Here is an 18,677-nt window from a genome sequence, read left to right on the forward strand (position 1 = left end):
AGGTCTGTCACAATAACTACTTTTGTTGGACGATATATTGTCACAGAAATAATTGCGATAAACGATATTATTGTCATTTAAAGACCATTTTATGCCACTGATTTAAGGATAATATAATAGCATAATAATGCATGTACACCCTTTCAAAGAGCAATGAACTTTTAATACTTAAGAATATTCAGACATTGGAATTGGAATGTCAAAAAAATTAAATATCCTAAATAAATGAAACATAAATAAAATAAAACCACAAAATGAAAACAACAACAAAAATGGACTGTAAAAAAATATTGTGAATTCTTTATGCTTTAATTATTCATTGTCTGTGTTTTAGTACGTCATTATGGAAAGAGCGTATTCACAGTGTGACTTGCCATTCTACCTAGACCGTTAAGTTCACTTGTGCATTTGCATCATTTTGTGCAGAAGCAAGTTATAGTAATACATTTATGTTGTGTATATGTCTGATTAATCTCATATGTGTATAGGATGCGTTTGGGTGAGTTAATTAACCCACTAGTGAAGCGCTTCAGTTTACTGGTGTTGATTCACTGTTCAGCTTCAGCTCATGTGGCTTAAGCGGCTCAATCCCTGACATTATTGACTATGACAGGATTATTTGAAACACTAGAACTATTCTTTCTATTTTTTTTCTTCTTCAAAAAACATTGTTAATGCATTGTTAATATCTTGCATGCCATTTTTCAACAGAATGTAAGTATGTAGAGAGAGATTTTTTGTTACATTTGAAGATGCCTTTAATGCAGCAGTTTTGCATATTTACATATTTTAAAACCCCTCAGACCCTTCACCCTCCCACCCAAAAACCCCAAACACCTTCAGTCTTAAACTGATTTCAATCCATAGATCCATATGAAAGGCCGTAATCCAGTTTAAAGAGTCTTTCCTCTTGCTGATGTCCATTTTCTGAGTCTCAGTCTTCTGCTTGGTGAGAGCACTTTTTGTTTATTTTCAGCATGTTGTGCTGATTGAACAAATGTTGCGTTATCGGGAAGTAGCTTGAGGGTGATGCATTTGTTTGACCTTTTGTTGGTGTGTGTGTGCTGTGGTGTACAGGTCCTCAGGCTGTTTCTGTCCTCAGGTTTCTGAAGTGTCAGAAAATCTTGGCTGATCTGATGTGATCTCTCCGTGCTGCATGTGTGTGAGCTGTTCTCCACCTGTAGCTCCTGTACTGCACACTGGCTCTTCACTCTCCTGCATCACCACATTCACTGCTGTTCCTCACTTTCTTCACTTTCTTCTCTTTTTCCCGTCCTCAGCTCTACTGTGTTAACCTTCACATGGAAATAATCCAAACTGGTGGGAAGGGAAGGGAAGCGAAGTAGAGTTTACTGTCATTTCATCCATATACTGCCAGTTAGTACATAGTGAAACGAAACAATATTTCTCCAGGACCAAGGCGCTACATAAGACAAACACAGAACAACACAGAACTACAAGGGACTAAATAAATTTACACATGTGGTTTTTAGACACTTCACGTGTTGTTTCACATGTAGCACGTGTGTTGATTTTAAGGTGTTTTTTCCCCCCCATGATTCTTTATCACGTGGTTTCCTCACGTGACTCGTTTATGTTCATGTAATCCCCCCACATGAGCCATTCATTGTCACGTGATTAATTTCCTTTCGCGTCACATTCTAATGGTTCTTTTTATGTGACTTCATATTTATTTTACTTTCACAAACTTCACACGTATAGAGCACTTAGTTTCATTATTTTTTGTATAATTTCTCCTACGATGTATTCATTCTCATATATGATAACATTCACACAACTCGCTGCGTTTTTACTTACCACTTTTTATTCTACCTCACCTCACAACAATAAAACGCAATTTTTCGTTTTGGTTTAATAAAAACATACGCAACAAAAAACACAAGTCTGTTATTGACAGTTCAACAATAATCACTCTGATCATGTACTTTTCTTCTCACATTTCCTAAGAAATGAAGAACGTTCATCAATGATTTAAACTCATGAACGAATCATTAGTTTCAACCCGATTCACGCTCAGAAAAGCACATCAGACCTCGTCATCGTGATTAGAGAGACGTAACACTTTCAAATCATATTTCCTAGTTAGAGACTATAGAAATGATCCCTGAAAGTATAGTCTTAACCTCTCACTTCCTCAGACACTCGAGCACTTCAAATATCACACAGATGCTGAAGATGGCAGGTATTCTGGTACGTATTTAGATTCTGCACATAACACACATGCAAATGAACAGCTATCTACACAGACTATCCAAAAAACATGACTGGAAAACTGACATGAATTCATCTCGAATAAAAGCAGAAAATTGCTCTTTATACGAATGAATGAACATTCCCATCATGCTTTGCGCCCACAGGGCTGAGTTACTTCCGCTGTTAAAGGCTCCTGCAGTTCCTCGATCAGACGCCAGGTGGAAGAACACACACAGCTTTAGGGTCATCACACGGGTGAGAGAGAGAGAGAGAGAGAGAGAGACTTTTCACTCACCTTTATTTATGTTTACACTGTATTAATGTGTTTCACATTTATCTGACCGTCATTTGCTGTACATATCTTTAAAGAGAAAGGATCATAAGCAATATCACTCATCGAGGAGAAGAGGAAAAAAGAAAACAACCCCCTAATAAATACACTTGCACAATTCTCATTTTTACAGTTGAAATTCATACATATACGTGCTTAAAAACAAATTCAAAATTTTAACAAATTTTAAATTAGTTTATTATCCTAGTCCACTGTACACAGAACATCATTCAAAGCCCAAGCTTCAATAAAACCATCCAGATTGTTTGTCAACTTAAAGTATGCAAACTCAGCCCTAATTCTAGCAGCTATAAGTGCCTTTAACACAGTCTCAGGGTCTGCTACACCCTCTCCTTTCAATTTCTTTTTTTGTGTTAACCATATGGCCAGATTTGCTTCTTCCACCAAAAAGGTGATCAAAGAATTTTTTTTTTCCTCCTTGAGGCAACATATTTAGGTCCAAAAATAAAAAGTTTTTCATCAGAACCTCTCCCAAGTCTTCTGACCCATCACTCTAAAATCCAAATGATCTACTGACTCTTCAGTGCTACAAAAAGGACACTCTTTCTCTACAGTGGGGTCAATACGTGCCACGTGTTTGTTTGTAGCTACCACCCACTGAACAACCCTCCATTGGAGATCAATTGGACTCCATTGCAGTGCGTTTCTCTATAGGAGGTTTGTACAGGGACCTCCAGCAGCCCTTGGGGGACGAGTCTGGCCCAAACAAATCTGACCACTTTGACTCCTTGTAGTCTTTGAATGTGGTGTAGTGAGACACTCTCACACAAATGGTGTATAGTGCCTTTTCTGAAACATTCTCAAAGCCTTTCAACTCTGGAGTCCTGAAACTCAGCAGAGAACCTTCTTCTGGCTCCATGTCCACCGCCACTGAGACCTGTAGTTGGAGAAACTTGTCATGCCTTTCTCTGTCCTGTTCAGCAAGTTCATTTTCTGCTAAACTTTGTCTGAAGAGGTACAGGTATTGTTGAAAATATTCCTTCCATTATTCTCTTCATGACTCTTGTAGACTTGATGCTGGTCAAGTTGCACATTTCCTCTGGACTCTTCCAGTTTATACCACTCTTTAGATCAGCAATTTTTGTACATCCTACTCTTGCCATTATATTTCACACACTCCTAGGTTCCAGCACCTGTGTTTGTATCAGCGGGTTGTTAAAAAGGGGTTCATTCCTTATCCAAAGTCAAAGATTTGTGAGCTTCCTCTTAACTTTAAAAACTGAGGCCCATGTTCTTAAAACTGCTTTATAGAATGGGGAAATGTCCCTCAATTAACCAGTCCGATTAAAAACAGTTGCATATTGTATTTGAGAACATCTGCTTTTGGTAACAGAGCATGAGCTATATCAGCCCAGCAAGGTTCCAAATACAGCAATCTTTGTGCTGCTTGAAGTCTGAAATTCTTGATTCTGTTTCTAATGTCCATCAGGCCTTGTCCTCCCTCTTGAATGGGCAGGAAAAGTACAGCAGCTTTTGTCCAGTGCTGTCCATCTCAAAAGAAACCAATTAGCTTCTTTTGTAGTTCTTGAACAACACTGGCTGGGGGCTCCAGAACATTCATTTTACGCCATAAAGCAGAAGCGGCCAGATTGTTCGTGACCAAAACCCTACCCCCTATAAGATAGCTGCGGCAGTACCCAAGACCATCGAGACAACCGGTCACACATTTTCTCCACCATACCCTCCCAGTTTTTCTGCTGATATTGTTCCATTCCTAAATACACTCCTAACATCTTCAAACCTTCTCGTCCCCATTTAACTCTCCCTGGAAGAACTGGGGGGGTGGCCCTTCCATGCCAATCTCCCATTAGGTATCCTTCACTCTTTTCCCAATTTACTTTAGTTGATGAGGCCTTTTCATAATTGTTTAAAAGTTTTGTTAAATTATATACATCATTGTCACTTCTTATAAAAAAACTGTTACATCATCAGCATAGGCAGAAAAGGTAATTAGTTTATTTTCGAAAACGTCAATTTGAAACCCCTGCTATTTTTTCTTCAGATGGCAGAGCAAAGGCTCAATAGCCAAAGAGTACAACTGCCCTGATAATGGAGAGCCTTGCCTTATACCGCTATTAACTAACACTGGATAACTTAGAACACCCCCTGCCTTTATCAATACAGATGCGCCACTGTATAAAAGTTTAATCCATGAAATAAAACTTTGACCAAAACCAAATGCTTTATGGGTTTAAAATAGATAAAGATGATCAACCCTATCGAAGGCTTACTCTCGATCAATTAAAAGTGATCCTATATCTTCATTATTACCATTAGCTATATTTATCACATCATGCACAAGAAAAAGATTATCCATTATTGCTCTGTTTGGCACACAATAGGTCTGGTAATCATTAATAACATATTCTAAAAAATTTTTTCATCTATTTGAAAGGCACTTAGCAAGGATTTTGCAGTCAGTACACAGTATTGCTACTGGTCTCCTGTTCTTTAGCAGTCCAAGGTCACCTTTTTTGGGTAATAAAGATAAAAGTGCTCTTCTGCAACTGGTCGGCAGTTCATTTTTCCTATGAGCAGTCCTATAGAACCAAAAGTGCTTATAAAATTCAGAAGGAAGTTCATCTATACCTGGAGATTGACCTGTAGAGAGTTGTTTTACAGCTTCTGACATTTCCTCTGATTGGATATTAGCATCAAGGCATTGTCTCTGAGCATCAGTCAACTTTGGCAGGTCCCTTAGTAGATAGCTATTTGTCTATTGTCACATTCTCCAGCTTTAAACAATTCGGTGTAAAAGTCCTTTGCAAGTTTTCTCATTTCTTTTGGATTAGATGTTGAAGTCCCACCTGGCAGTTTCAAGTGTAGCATAAGTTTTCTTTCTCCTTGTTTTTGCTCAAAATTGAAAAAGAAACTGAAAATTAGGGAGTCGATTTGGCCCAGAATGAAACGCAGGACAATCAGGAAGTAAGTAACTGTAAAGAACTGTGGTGAGGAATTGTGTTAATGGCAGTGATAAAGTGGAGGTGTGTGCTGGTGATGAAGTTGGTGTAAGTGCTGTTCAGTGTGAGGTGAGAACTGTAAGCAGTGATGATGGAGATACTCCACAACCTTCTCCACCACAGGGAGAACTTACTGATATAACTGATGGACTGGATGCGCTCTAGCACAGCACTCTACTTATTATTGGCATTGTAATCTTAAGCCTTCATATGATACTTTATGCTGTGAAAAGTTGGGGTTATTTCCTCCCACCCAAAAACCCAAAACTCCTTCAGTCTTAAACTGATTTCAATCCATAGATCCATATGAAAGGCCGTGATCCAGTTTAAAGAGTCTTTCCTGTTGCTGCTGTCCATTTTCTGAGTCTCAGTCTTCTGCTTGGTGAGAGCGCTTTTCGTTTTTTGCAGTGTGTTGTGCAAGGTTTCTGAAGTGTCTGAAAATCTTGGCTGATCTGATGTGATCTCTCCGTGCTGCATGTGTGTGAGCTGTTCTCCACCTGTAGCTCCTGTACTGCACACTGGCTCTTCACTCTCCTGCATCACCACATTCACTCATTCACTGCTGTTCCTCACTTTCTTCACTTTCTTCCATTTTTCTGGTCCTCAGCTCTACTGTGTTGACCTTCACATGGAAATAATCCAAACTGGTGTGAAGTTTACACGTGTGGTTTTTAGACACTTCACAAGTCTTTTCACACGTAGCACGTGTGTTGAGTTTAAGGTGTCCCCCCAGGATACATTATCACGTGGTTTTCTCACGTGACTTGTTTATTTTCATGTGATTCCCCCCACATGATCCATTCATTATCACATGGTTAACTTTCTTTCGCGTCACATTTTAATGATTGTTTTTGTGACCCCATATTTATTTTATGTTCACAAACTTTACACGTACAGAGAACTTAATTTTGTTTCTGCATGAATTTTTCCTACAGAGCATTCATTCGCGTATACGATCACATTCACACAACAGCGTTTTCACTTAATACTTCTTATACGATTTCATTGCATAGCAAGAAGATCCACTTTACTATCTTACCTTCCTTATTAATAAAAGAAAACTTAAAGACAAAAACGCAAAACAAATTAAAAAACACGCTACGAAAACTCGTTGAGTAAGTATCTATTATTACCAATCCAATAACAATCACTCTGATCATGTACTCTTCCTCTCACATTTCCTAAGAAATGAAGAACGTTCATCAATGATTAAAACTCATGAACGAATCATTAGTTTCAACCCGATTCACGCTCAGAAAAGCACATCAGACCTCGTCATCGTGATTAGAGAGACGTAACGCTTTCAAATCACATTTCCTAGTTAGAGACTATAGAAATGATCCCTGAAAGTATAGTCTTAACCTCTCACTTCCTCAGACACTCGAGCACTTCAAATATCACACAGATCCTGAAGATGGCAGGTATTCTGGTACGTATTTAGATTCTGCACATAACACACATGCAAATGAACAGCTATCTACACAGACTATCCAAAAAACATGACTGGAAAACTGACATGAATTCATCTCGAATAAAAGCAGAAAATTGCTCTTTATACGAATGAATGAACATTCCCATCATGCTTTGCGCCCACAGGGCTGAGTTACTTCCGCAGTTAAAGGATCCTGCAGTTCCTCGATCAGACGCCAGGTGGAAGAACACACACAGCTTTAGGACCATCACACGAGAGAGAGAGAGAGAGAGAGAGAGAGAGAGAGAGAGAGAGAGAGAGAGAGAGAGAGAGAGAGAGAGACTTTTCACTCACCTTTATTTATGTTTACACTGTATTAATGTGTTTCACATTTATCTGACCGTCATTTGCTGTACATATCTTTAAAGAGAAAGGATCATAAGCAATATCACTCATCGAGGAGAAGAGGAAAAAAGAAAACAACCCCCTAATAAATACACTTGCACAATTCTCATTTTTACAGTTGAAATTCATACATATACGTGCTTAAAAACATGCTTCACAAATTTTAAATTAGTTCATTATCCTAGTCCACTGTACACAGAACATCATTCAAAGCCCAAGCTTCAATAAAACCATCCAGATTGTTTGTCAACTTAAAGTATGCAAACTCAGCCCTAATTCTAGCAGCTATAAGTGCCTTTAACACAGTCTCAGGGTCTGCTACACCCTCTCCTTTCAATTTCTTTTTTTGTGTTAACCATATGGCCAGATTTGCTTCTTCCACCAAAAAGGTGATTAAAGAATTTTTTTTTTCCTCCTTGAGGCAACATATTTAGGTCCAAAAATAAAATGTTCTTCATCAGAACCTCTCCCAAGTCTTCTGGCCCATCACTCTAAAATCCAAATGATCTACTGACTCTTCAGTGCTACAAAAAGGACACTCTTTCTCTACAGTGGGGTCAATACGTGCCACGTGTTTGTTTGTAGCTACCACCCACTGAACAACCCTCCATTGGAGATCAATTGGACTCCATTGCAGAGCGTTTCTCTATAGGAGGTTTGTACAGGGACCTCCAGCAGCCCTTGGGGGACGAGTCTGGCCCAAACAAATCTGACCACTTTGACTCCTTGTAGTCTTTGAATGTGGTGTAGTGAGACACTCTCACACAAATGGTGTATAGTGCCTTTTCTGAAACATTCTCAAAGCCTTTCAACTCTGGAGTCCTGAAACTCAGCAGAGAACCTTCTTCTGGCTCCATGTCCACCGCCACTCAGACCTGTAGTTGGAGAAACTTGTCATGCCTTTCTCTGTCCTGTTCAGCAAGTTCATTTTCTGCTAAACTTTGTCTGAAGAGGTACAGGTATTGTTGAAAATATTCCTTCCATTATTCTCTTCATGACTCTTGTAGACTTGATGCTGGTCAAGTTGCACATTTCCTCTGGACTCTTCCAGTTTGTACCATTCTTTAGACCAGCAATTTTTATACATCCCACTCTTGCCATTATATTTCACACACTCCTAGGTTCCAGCACCTGTGTTTGTATCAGCGGGTTGTTAAAAAGGGGTTCATTCTCTATCCAAAGATTTGTCAGGGTCCTCTTAACTTACAAACTGAGGCCCATGCTCTTAAAACAGCTCTATAGAATAGAGAAATGTCCCTCAATTAACCAGTCTGATTAAAAACAGTTGCATATTGCATTTGAGAACATCTGCTTTTGGTAACAGAGCATGAGCTATATCAGCCCAGCAAGGTTCCAAATACAGCAATCTTTGTGCTGCTTGAAGTCTGAAATTCTTGATTCTGTTTTTAATGTCCATCAGGCCTTGTCCTCCCTCTTGAATGGGCAGGAAAAGTACAGCAGCTTTTGTCCAGTGCTGTCCATCTCAAAAGAAACCAATTAGCTTCTTTTGTAGTTCTTGAACAACACTGGCTGGGGGCTCCAGAACATTCATTTTACGCCATAAAGCAGAAGCGGCCAAATTGGAAAAAAAAGGGGAGCATCTATTTCCCTTAAGAAGAAAAACGAGCCCTAATTAAAGCTCTTTTTGCTTGCTTGTGAAACAGAGATGCCAAAGCTTTCCTCTTTTCTCCTAATTTTTCCACTTGATCAGAATTATCATCATTTCACCTGTCTCCAATTTCACTAATTTCTCTCTCAAGTGCTTTAACAGTGTTCTTAACAAGACTACTTGAGTGAGCTGTATAGTTCTGACAAAATATTCTTATTTGAGCTTTCCCCACCTCCCACCATTGCACTAAATCTTCATAATCATTTTTCTGTTCCTGCCACCTAGACCAAAATAACCCCAACTTTTCACAAAATAAAGTATCATGTAAAAGCTTAAGATTAAAATGCCAATAATAACTGGAGCACTGTGACTTTTTTAAACTTACTTCAGTCGTACATAAATGATGATCGGTAAAACCATTTGGAAAAATATTAGCCTTCAAAACTCAGTTACTACTATTTTTTACTATCATAAAATCAATCTAGCCCTGCAGTACTAATATGATCATGGGAGGCCTTAACCCATGTGTACTGCCTCACTACTGGGTGTTCCACTCTCCATACATCAAACAAGCCATACTTTCTAATGATATTTCTCAATGAATTAGCAGATGGAGGTACTTCATCTACAAGGTACAAGCTACTTCTCCATTCCTGTCTAAAGTATGATCTAAAGTGCAATTCCAGTCACCCCTGAGAACTACACACGCATGGTCAAATTTTCCTAAAACACTATATAATTTTGTGAAAAGCTTCAACCTTTCTGTTTCGTTATTTGGTGCGTAAACATTAATGAAAAGAAACGGGAAACCCATTAACTCCATATGTACAACCAAATTTCTGCCCTTACCTATCTCATATGAAGATGAATGAGTCACACTGAGCTTCTCTGAGAACAGAACTGCAACACCTCCACTAAGGCTGGTACCATGACTTAGAAAGATTTTACCTTCCCAGCACATTCTCCATTCTACTTCATTAGCTAAATCACTACACTTGCAAAAAAAAAGTAATATTGATGTCTTTATTTTGAATATATTCATACAAAACTGCCCTTTTTCTATGATCCCTCCCTCCATTAATGTTAATTGTTCCTACGTTTAGGCTCCCCATAAAAAGACAAATAAGAGGAGGACAGACAGAAAGAGAAAAGAACAGAACAGAGCAGGATAGACAGCTCACCCTTTGTGACTTTCGAAAGCTTTTTCACCAACGTCTTTCCTTTATTTCTTCTTAATTTTGTCACAATTTTTTTTCATTCTAAATCTTTTCCTTTTGCTTAATTCATCAAACCCCGCAGCCTTCTGGATTTTATTGCCTGATTTCAGAAATTTGTTATCATCTGGAAAAAGTTCTGAACCTCAACTGTCTTGCCAAAGGTCTCATCCAAAAAGTCATTCATTTCCTTCACCGTATATAACGGATCATCTCCATGCTGAGATATGATGTCCAACATTTCTGAGAAACTGTCATCATCACCCATCTCATCCAGTCCATCAGTTATATCAGTAAGTTCTCCCTGTGGTGGAGAAGGTTGTGGTGTATCTCCATCATCACTGTTTACAGTTCTCACCTCACACTGAACAGCACTTACACCAACTTCATCACCAGCACACACCTCCACTTTATCACTGCCATTAACACAATTCCTCACCACAGTTCTTTACAGTTACTTACTTCCTGATTGTCCTGCGTTTCATTCTGGGCCAAATCGACTCCCTAATTTTCAGTTTCACTCTTTTTTTTTCTGCATCGTCTTTTTTGCCTTTCTCCGCTGACACATTTGGCCCAGAAGTTTCATCTTCTTTTTTGTTTTTATTATTTTCAATGTTCGTTTTATGTGGGCATGCATCTTTTTTACGTCCGATGTCACCGCATTCAAAACATTTTAAACTTCCAGTACTCGTGTAAATCATGTAGGATTTGGCGTCGTGTAGAACTCGGAAAGAAATGTTAAGAGTAGACGAATCCAACACCTGAACACCTGCTGAACACCTGCTGAACACCTGCTGTCTAAAAGACATGTTAAAGAGATTCATGCTAAAGAGACTCATTTTTACTCCCTAGTGGAACCATTCTAACTACCATTCTAACTCTTGACAGTTCCTTTTCAATGTCGTGATTAGGAATGAACGGGGAGACATTAGAGATTGTGACTCTGACTGACTGAGACACCAGCGGTGAAACGACTGTGAACGCACCACTCACCCAAACTCCGCTCTCAATCAAATGACTGACTAAACTCCACTCCTTCAGAAAGATCACCATAGCTTTGTTCATCCTGGAAGCACGAGTACATCCTCCACTGTGGCGCCGGCGTCGGGCACACACCTGACTCCATGACGGAGTAAGAGAGAGAGAGAGAGAGAGGCGTCACACCTGACTCCATGACGGAGTAAGAGAGAGAGAGAGAGAGAGAGAGGCGTCACACCTGACTCCATGGCGGAGTAAGAGAGAGAGAGAGAGAGAGAGGCGTCACACCTGACTCCATGGCGGAGTAAGAGAGAGAGAGAGAGAGAGAGAGGCGTCACACCCGACTCCATGGCGGAGTAAGAGAGAGAGAGAGAGAGAGAGAGGCGTCACACCCGACTCCATGGCGGAGTAAGAGAGAGAGAGAGAGAGAGAGGCGTCACACCTGACTCCATGGCGGAGAGAGAGAGAGAGAGAGAGAGAGAGGCGTCACACCTGACTCCATGGCGGAGAGAGAGAGAGAGAGAGAGAGAGAGAGAGACATCACACCTGACTCCATGGCGGAGAGAGAGAGAGAGAGAGAGAGAGAGAGAGACATCACACCTGACTCCATGGCGGAGTGTGTGAGAGAGAGAGAGAGAGAGAGAGAGAGAGAGAGACATCACACCTGACTCCATGGCGGAGTGTGTGTGAGAGAGAGAGTGAGAGAGAGAGAGAGAGAGAGAGGCGTCACATCTGACTCCATGGCGGAGTGTGTGTGAGAGAGAGAGTGAGAGAGAGAGAGAGAGAGAGACATCACACCTGACTCCATGGCGGAGTGTGTGTGAGAGAGAGAGTGAGAGAGAGAGAGAGAGAGAGGCGTCACATCTGACTCCATGGCGGAGTGTGTGTGAGAGAGAGAGAATCACACCTGACTCCATGGCGGAGTGTGTGTGAGAGAGAGAGAGAGAGAGAGAGAGGCGTCACATCTGACTCCATGGCGGAGTGTGTGTGAGAGAGAGAGAGAGAGAGAGAGAAAGAAAGAAAGGAAGAAAGAAAGAAAGAGAGAGAAAGAAAGAAAGAGAGAGAGAGAGAGAGAGAGAGAGACGTTACACCCACTCGGATGAAACTCCATCTCCGCCATCCGCCATGAAGTTACTCTGAACTCTCACCAGAAAAGTATAAATATGCGAGAAAACTCCCACCAGGTTTAACGTTAAGAAAAGAAAACACACATACACACGAAAATGAAATATTAAAGTAAGAAAAAGGAGAAAATAACAAAGCACACTGAATTTACATCGCTCCTCTCACCTGTGAGACGCTCACATTCCCCACACTCCCAGCATGCACAGCGAGAGAGAGAGACTTCTTGATACATTTGAAGATGCCTTTAATGCAGCAGTTTTGCATATTTACATGTTTTAAAACCCCTCAGACTCTCCACCCTCCCACCCAAAAACTCCAAAACTCCTTCAGTCTTAAACTGATTTCAATCCATAGATCCATATGAAAGGCTGAGATCCAGTTTAAAGAGTCTTTCCTCTTGCTGATGTCCATTTTCTGAGTCTCAGTCTTCTGCTTGGTGAGAGCACTTTTTGTTTTTTGCAGCGTGTTGTGCTGATTAACAAATTTTACGTGACTCCATATTTATTTTATTTTATTTTAACATCACACGTATAGAGTACTTAGTTTTATTTCTGGCATGAATTCTTCCTATGGAGTGTTTATTCGCGTATATGACCAGATTCACACAACTTACCGCGTTTTTACTTAATACCTCTCACACCATTTCATTACATTACACTAAAAACACTTCTACTTCCACCATTAAAAACATAACATAACAATTCTGACCAAAATAAAACATAATTCTTTCATTAACAATTCAGTAATAATCACTCTGATCATGTACTCTTCCTCTCACATTTCCTAAGAAATGAAGAACGTTCATCAATGATTAAAACTCATGAACGAATCATTAGTTTCAACCCGATTCACGCTCAGAAAAGCACATCAGACCTCGTCATCGTGATTAGAGAGACGTAACGCTTTCAAATCACATTTCCTAGTTAGAGACTATAGAAATGATCCCTGAAAGTATAGTCTTAACCTCCCACTTCCTCAGACACTCGAGCACTTCAAATATCACACAGATCCTGAAGATGGCAGGTATTCTGGTACGTATTTAGATTCTGCACATAACACACATGCAAATGAACAGCTATCTACACAGACTATCCAAAAACATGACTGGAAAACTGACATGAATTCATCTCGAATAAAAGCAGAAAATTGCTCTTTATACGAATGAATGAACATTCCCATCATGCTTTGCGCCCACAGGGCTGAGTTACTTCCGCAGTTAAAGGATCCTGCAGTTCCTCGATCAGACGCCAGGTGGAAGAACACACACAGCTTTAGGGTCGTTTTTTCTCGGTCATCACACGGGTGAGAGAGAGAGAGAGAGGTGTAGTCGGACACTTGATGGATGATCACTTGCTCCATTTGTCATTGAACTGACATTATGGAGTCAAGAAAGAAAGACACACACACACACACCATTTATATACACACAGTCATTTCACTTATAGCTATTTGTTCTAAGGTTGCTTTAGAAGGTCACATGATGTCATGTGTCTGCTCTAAAAACGCAGTAAGTTTCCTACAAACCCCCTCTTTCCTGTCGAGTCGCTTATATTTTATTCTTCTGTGTTTTTACCTCAGCCAAAACCGTTTGTTTTTTCAGGATTGCTCGCTTGTGTGTCCTTTCCTTCCAGAAACATCACGTGACTTTCACATGTGACTAATCACAACTCGTGAGCAGTTCACACGTGGCTTTTAGACCACTTCACGTTTCACATTCAGTGCATGTTTATTTTCACGTGTGATTTTTTCCCATTATTCATTTTTACTTGATTTTCTCACGTGATGATGATCCACATGATCCATTTATTTTCACGTGTGATATTTTTAACCATTCATTTATTTCTATGTGATTCTCCTAAAACTTATCTTAACTTTAACTTTACACAAGTAGGGCATATAGTTTTATTTTCCACGTATGAGATCTTACATGATGTAATTATTTTTATATGTGATGATATTCACATGATGTCATGTGTTTTTACTTCTAAGTTATATATCTAAGAAAGAAGGACATCAAAAGTAAGCAAAATAATTATGTTCAGACTCAATCATAGCTGTATAATAGGAAAAAAAAAGTTATACATCTGCCATCAGCAGCATAAAAAACACCTAATTTATAATTTCAGGATAATCACTCTGATCATGTACTCTTCTTCTCACTCTTCCTAAGAAGTGACAAATGTTCATCAATAATTAAAACTTGTGAAAGAATCACCAGCTTCAACCTGACTCATGCTCAGAAGAGCACATCAGTCCTCATCATTGTGATTAGAGAGACATAACACTTTCAAATCACATTTCCTAGTTAAATACTATAGAAATAATTCTTGAAAGTATAGTCTTAACCTCTCACTTCCTCAGACAGTCGAGCACTTCAAATATCACACAGATGCTGAAGATTGCAGGTTTTATATTCTACTTGATTTTTTTTTACCAATGAATGAACATTCCCATCATGCTTTGCGCCCACAGGGCTGAGTTACTTCCGCAGTTAAAGGATCCTGCAGTTCCTTGATCAAATGCCAGGTAGAAGAACATACACAGCTTTAGGACCTTCAGTTGAAGAAGTATCAACTTTTTTCTACAAGTGGAGAATGAGTCATGAGATGAGTAGTGTGGTTACTGATACACAACACTCTCAAAATGTGTTTCCTACTTAGAAATAAGAGCTGTAACACTGGCAAGTCTAAATTTTATTTCACTTAGAAAACGTAATGCTTCAAGCTATTCATAAACATACGCATTTAATACTACCAAAAAAGAAAAATAACCCTGTGAATTAAGCAGGAATTGTAACACCCAGTTTATTTATTCACTTACCAAATTACAGACAAATAAATCATAAAAGCCACCATAACTAGGCATTCACCAAACCTATATGAAGTTTATTATCAACACCAACCAGTAACAGCCTTAAAAAAAAAAAAACCTCTGCTTTTCCCACAATGAAGCTACTAATCACTCTGATCATGTACTTCTCCTGTTTCATAAGAAACAGAGAACGTTCATCAATGATTAAAGCTCATGACAAAATCACTAGCTAAAATCCGATTCACGCTCAGAGAAATACATCAAAGCTCATCATCGTGATTAGAGAGACGTAACGCTTTCAAATCACATTTCCTAGTTAGAGACTATAGAAATGATCCCTGAAAGTATAATCTTAACCTCTCACTTCCTCAGACACTCGAGCACTTCAAATATCACACAGATCCTGAAGATGGCAGATTTATGATTCTACACACAACACACACGAAAATGAACAGCTATCCACATCTATATTGTAAAAACAAAGAAGGCTTGAATTCATATTGAATAAAAGCAGAAAATTGCTTTGTTTTATAGCCATAAGCACATCCCCCTCCTGCTGAAGGTCCTAAAGAAATCACTTGCTGTAACTTTCTCAGAAGTGGAGAATGAGTCATGAGATGAGTAGCGTGGTTACTGAGACACAACACTCTCAAAATGTGTTTCCCACTTAGAAATAAGAGCCGTAATGCTGGCAAGTCTAAATTTTATCTCACTTAGAAAATGCAATGCTTCAAGCTATTCATAAACATAAACATTTAATACTATCATAAAAAAAAAAAACACCCTGCGAATTAAGCAGGAATTGTAACACCCAGTTTATTTATTCACTTACCAAATTACAGACAAATAAATCATAAAAGCCACCATAACTAGGCATTCACCAAACCTATATGAAGTTTATCAACACCAACCAGTAACAGCCTTAAAAAAAACCCTCTGCTTTTCACACAATGAAACCACTAATCACTCTGATCATGTACTTCTCCTCTCAGATCTCCACTTTATTTCACATTGAACAAGCCATATTTCAGACTATTCATAAGCATACTAATATTAACACTACTCAAAAAAATAATCATCGGCAAACCCCCCAAACAGCAAAAAACATTTTGTATTTACTAAACCTTTAAAGCATCAACTCTGAAAACCATTACACATACAAGAACACCCAAAAACCACTTACTCACAAAATAATAACCAACTTCATAATCTACACCAATTCTTCTGCTTTCAAACAAAGAAGCCACTAATCACTCTGACCATGTACTTCTCCTCTCATGTTCCATAAGAAACAGAGAACATTCATCAATGATTAAAGCTCATGACAAAATCACTAGCTAAAATCCGATTCACGCTCAGAGAAATACATCAAAGCTCATCATTGTGATTAGAGAGACATAACGCTTTCAAATCACATTTCCTAGTTAGAAACTATAGAAATGATCCCTGAAAGTATAGTCTTAACTTCTCACTTCCTCAGACACTCGAGCACTTCAAATATCACACAGATCTTGAAGATGGCAGATTTATGATTCTACACACAACACACACGAAAATGAACAGCTATCCACATCTATATTGTAAAAACAAAGAAGGCTTGAATTCATATTGAATAAAAGCAGAAAATTGCTTTGTTTTATAGCCATACGCACACCCCCCTCCTGCTGAGGGTCCTATAGAAATCACTTGCTGTAACTTTCTCAGAAGTGGAGAATGAGTCATGAGATGAGTAGCGTGGTTACTGAGACACAACACTCTCAAAATGTGTTTCCTACTTAGAAATAAGAGCCATAAAGCTGGCAAGTCTAAATTTTATCTCACTTAGAAAATGCAATGCTTCAAGCTATTCATAAACATACGCATTTAATACTATCATTAAAAAAAACACCCTGCGAATTAAGCAGGAATTGTAACACCCAGTTTACTTATTCACTTACCAAATTACAGACAAATAAATCATAAAAGCCACCATAACTAGGCATTCACCAAACCTATATGAAGTTTATCAACACCAACCAGTAACAACCTTAAAAAAAACCCTCTGCTTTTCACACAAAGAAACCACTAATCACTCTGATCATGTACTTCTTTTCTCAGATCTCCACTTTATTTCACATTAAACAAGCAATATTTCAGACTATTCATAAGCATACTAATATTAACACTACACAAAAAATTACACATCAATAAAACTCTCTAAACTGCAAAAAACATTTTACATGTCCTAAGTTTTTAAAACATCAACTTTGAAACTCATTAAACGTATAAACAAACATTTAGATTCAAAATAACAGCCCACACCAACAGCTCTGTTTTTGAACAACCAAATCACTAATCACTCTGACCATGTACTTCTCCTCTCATGTTCCATAAGAAACAGAGAACGTTCATCAATGACTAAAGCTCATGATAAAATCACTAGCTAAAATCCGATTCACGCTCAGAGAAATACATCAAAACTCATCATCGTGATTAGAGAGACGTAACGCTTTCAAATCACATTTCCTAGTTAGAGACTATAGAAATGATCCCTGAAAGTATAGTCTTAACTTCTCACATCCTCAGACACTCGAGCACTTCAAATATCACACAGATCCTGAAGATGGCAGATTTATGATTCTACACACAACACACATGAAAATGAACAGCTATCCATGTAGAGTATGGTAAAAACAAAGAAGTTTTGAATTCACATCGAATAAAAGCAGAAAATCGTTTTTTTTTAATTGAAATATATAAATATCCCCCACCATGCTTTGCGGCATGATTTGTAATTTGAACTTATTCAGCTTTCATTGGTGCACGCAGACTCACGTGGTCTCGCCCCTTTAAAAAGATGTTTTAACTGGCTAATGGCGGCACCGCGCAGCTGAGTTTCCATTATACGTTTAAAACATACTCTTTCTCACACTGTTAATATGTTAACAAATATACGGGATTATTTTCTTCTTATTATTTTTCTTTATTTTCGGGAACGGAATTGAAACGGAAGTACGTTTGTTAAATAAGACCGCCGGAAACTAATGATCTATTTCATGTTCCGGGCTGCCGAAGACTCGCGGCTTTAATGATAACAAATTAGAGGTAAGATTTCATTATTTATATAAATGGCATTCGGAAAAGTTCTTACGTAATTTGAAATGAAACCATGCGACAGAGGAGTTCAGTAGAGGACGCATCCTAGCTAGACAGATGAAGAGAGACAGTTGCTGAACCTTGAGATGAAGGGATTGCTTATTATAATCAACTGTTACTGATGGTGTAGATCAAATTGGAATAAATGTGATGCATACAGTGACAGTCTGAGTTTTTTTTTTTTTTTAATTTGGTAATACAAACCAATTAAAGGGCCAGTAAAATGTACTTAATGGCTAGATCTGGCCCACAGACCATTAATAAAAAAAACAAAAAACAAACAAACAAACCAACAAACAAACACCCTAAATAATCACGAAATTACAAATACAGGAAGTCCTGTAAGAACACAGAGCTAGCTTGAGTTTAATTTAACACCGTTCAGTTCGGGGAAAAGGCATTTAGTAATAAGTATAGGAAGTAAAAATGTAATCACAAACTGAAAGGGATGAAAAGTTTCTGA

General features: G+C 38.6%; 1 protein-coding gene, 1 long non-coding RNA gene and 7 other non-coding genes across 10 annotated transcripts in view; 1 reads left to right on the plus strand and 8 right to left on the minus strand.

Moving 5' to 3' along the window:
• Positions 1-1,923: 1,923 nt before the first annotated feature.
• Positions 1,924-13,539, minus strand: LOC117596979 (uncharacterized). Of its 2 annotated transcripts, none has more exons than XR_008301584.1 (3): positions 12,239-13,539; positions 11,159-11,281; positions 1,924-7,194 (listed from the first exon to the last, which is right to left on the minus strand). It is a non-coding gene; the product is annotated as an uncharacterized LOC117596979 (long non-coding RNA). The 2 variants fall into 2 exon arrangements; XR_004577931.2 differs by having other exon boundaries at positions 12,434-13,532.
• Positions 1,929-2,141, minus strand: LOC117597218 (small nucleolar RNA U3). The gene has a single exon (XR_004578124.2). It is a non-coding gene; the product is annotated as a small nucleolar RNA U3 (small nucleolar RNA).
• On the minus strand, positions 6,673-6,885 carry LOC117597220 (small nucleolar RNA U3). The gene has a single exon (XR_004578126.2). It is a non-coding gene; the product is annotated as a small nucleolar RNA U3 (small nucleolar RNA).
• On the minus strand, positions 13,017-13,229 carry LOC117597222 (small nucleolar RNA U3). Its single transcript, XR_004578128.2, has one exon. It is a non-coding gene; the product is annotated as a small nucleolar RNA U3 (small nucleolar RNA).
• An 859-nt stretch (positions 13,540-14,398) lies between the features above and the next one.
• On the minus strand, positions 14,399-14,611 carry LOC113540720 (small nucleolar RNA U3). The gene has a single exon (XR_003404094.1). It is a non-coding gene; the product is annotated as a small nucleolar RNA U3 (small nucleolar RNA).
• Positions 14,612-15,225: 614 nt separating this feature from the next.
• On the minus strand, positions 15,226-15,433 carry LOC113540709 (small nucleolar RNA U3). The gene has a single exon (XR_003404083.3). It is a non-coding gene; the product is annotated as a small nucleolar RNA U3 (small nucleolar RNA).
• Positions 15,434-16,328: 895 nt separating this feature from the next.
• On the minus strand, positions 16,329-16,541 carry LOC117597227 (small nucleolar RNA U3). The gene has a single exon (XR_004578135.1). It is a non-coding gene; the product is annotated as a small nucleolar RNA U3 (small nucleolar RNA).
• Positions 16,542-17,413: 872 nt separating this feature from the next.
• On the minus strand, positions 17,414-17,626 carry LOC113540700 (small nucleolar RNA U3). Its single transcript, XR_003404074.3, has one exon. It is a non-coding gene; the product is annotated as a small nucleolar RNA U3 (small nucleolar RNA).
• LOC113540370 (uncharacterized) overlaps positions 17,484-18,677 on the plus strand; it is a 54,956-nt gene continuing 53,762 nt past the window's right edge. The window contains exon 1 of the transcript XR_008301583.1: positions 17,484-18,163. The gene's annotated coding sequence lies outside the window, so the exon portion shown is untranslated. The remainder of the gene's footprint in view (positions 18,164-18,677) is intronic.

The sequence above is a fragment of the Pangasianodon hypophthalmus genome, chromosome 4 (assembly GCF_027358585.1).
Source record: "Pangasianodon hypophthalmus isolate fPanHyp1 chromosome 4, fPanHyp1.pri, whole genome shotgun sequence".
NCBI classification, from domain to species: Eukaryota; Metazoa; Chordata; class Actinopteri; order Siluriformes; family Pangasiidae; genus Pangasianodon; species Pangasianodon hypophthalmus.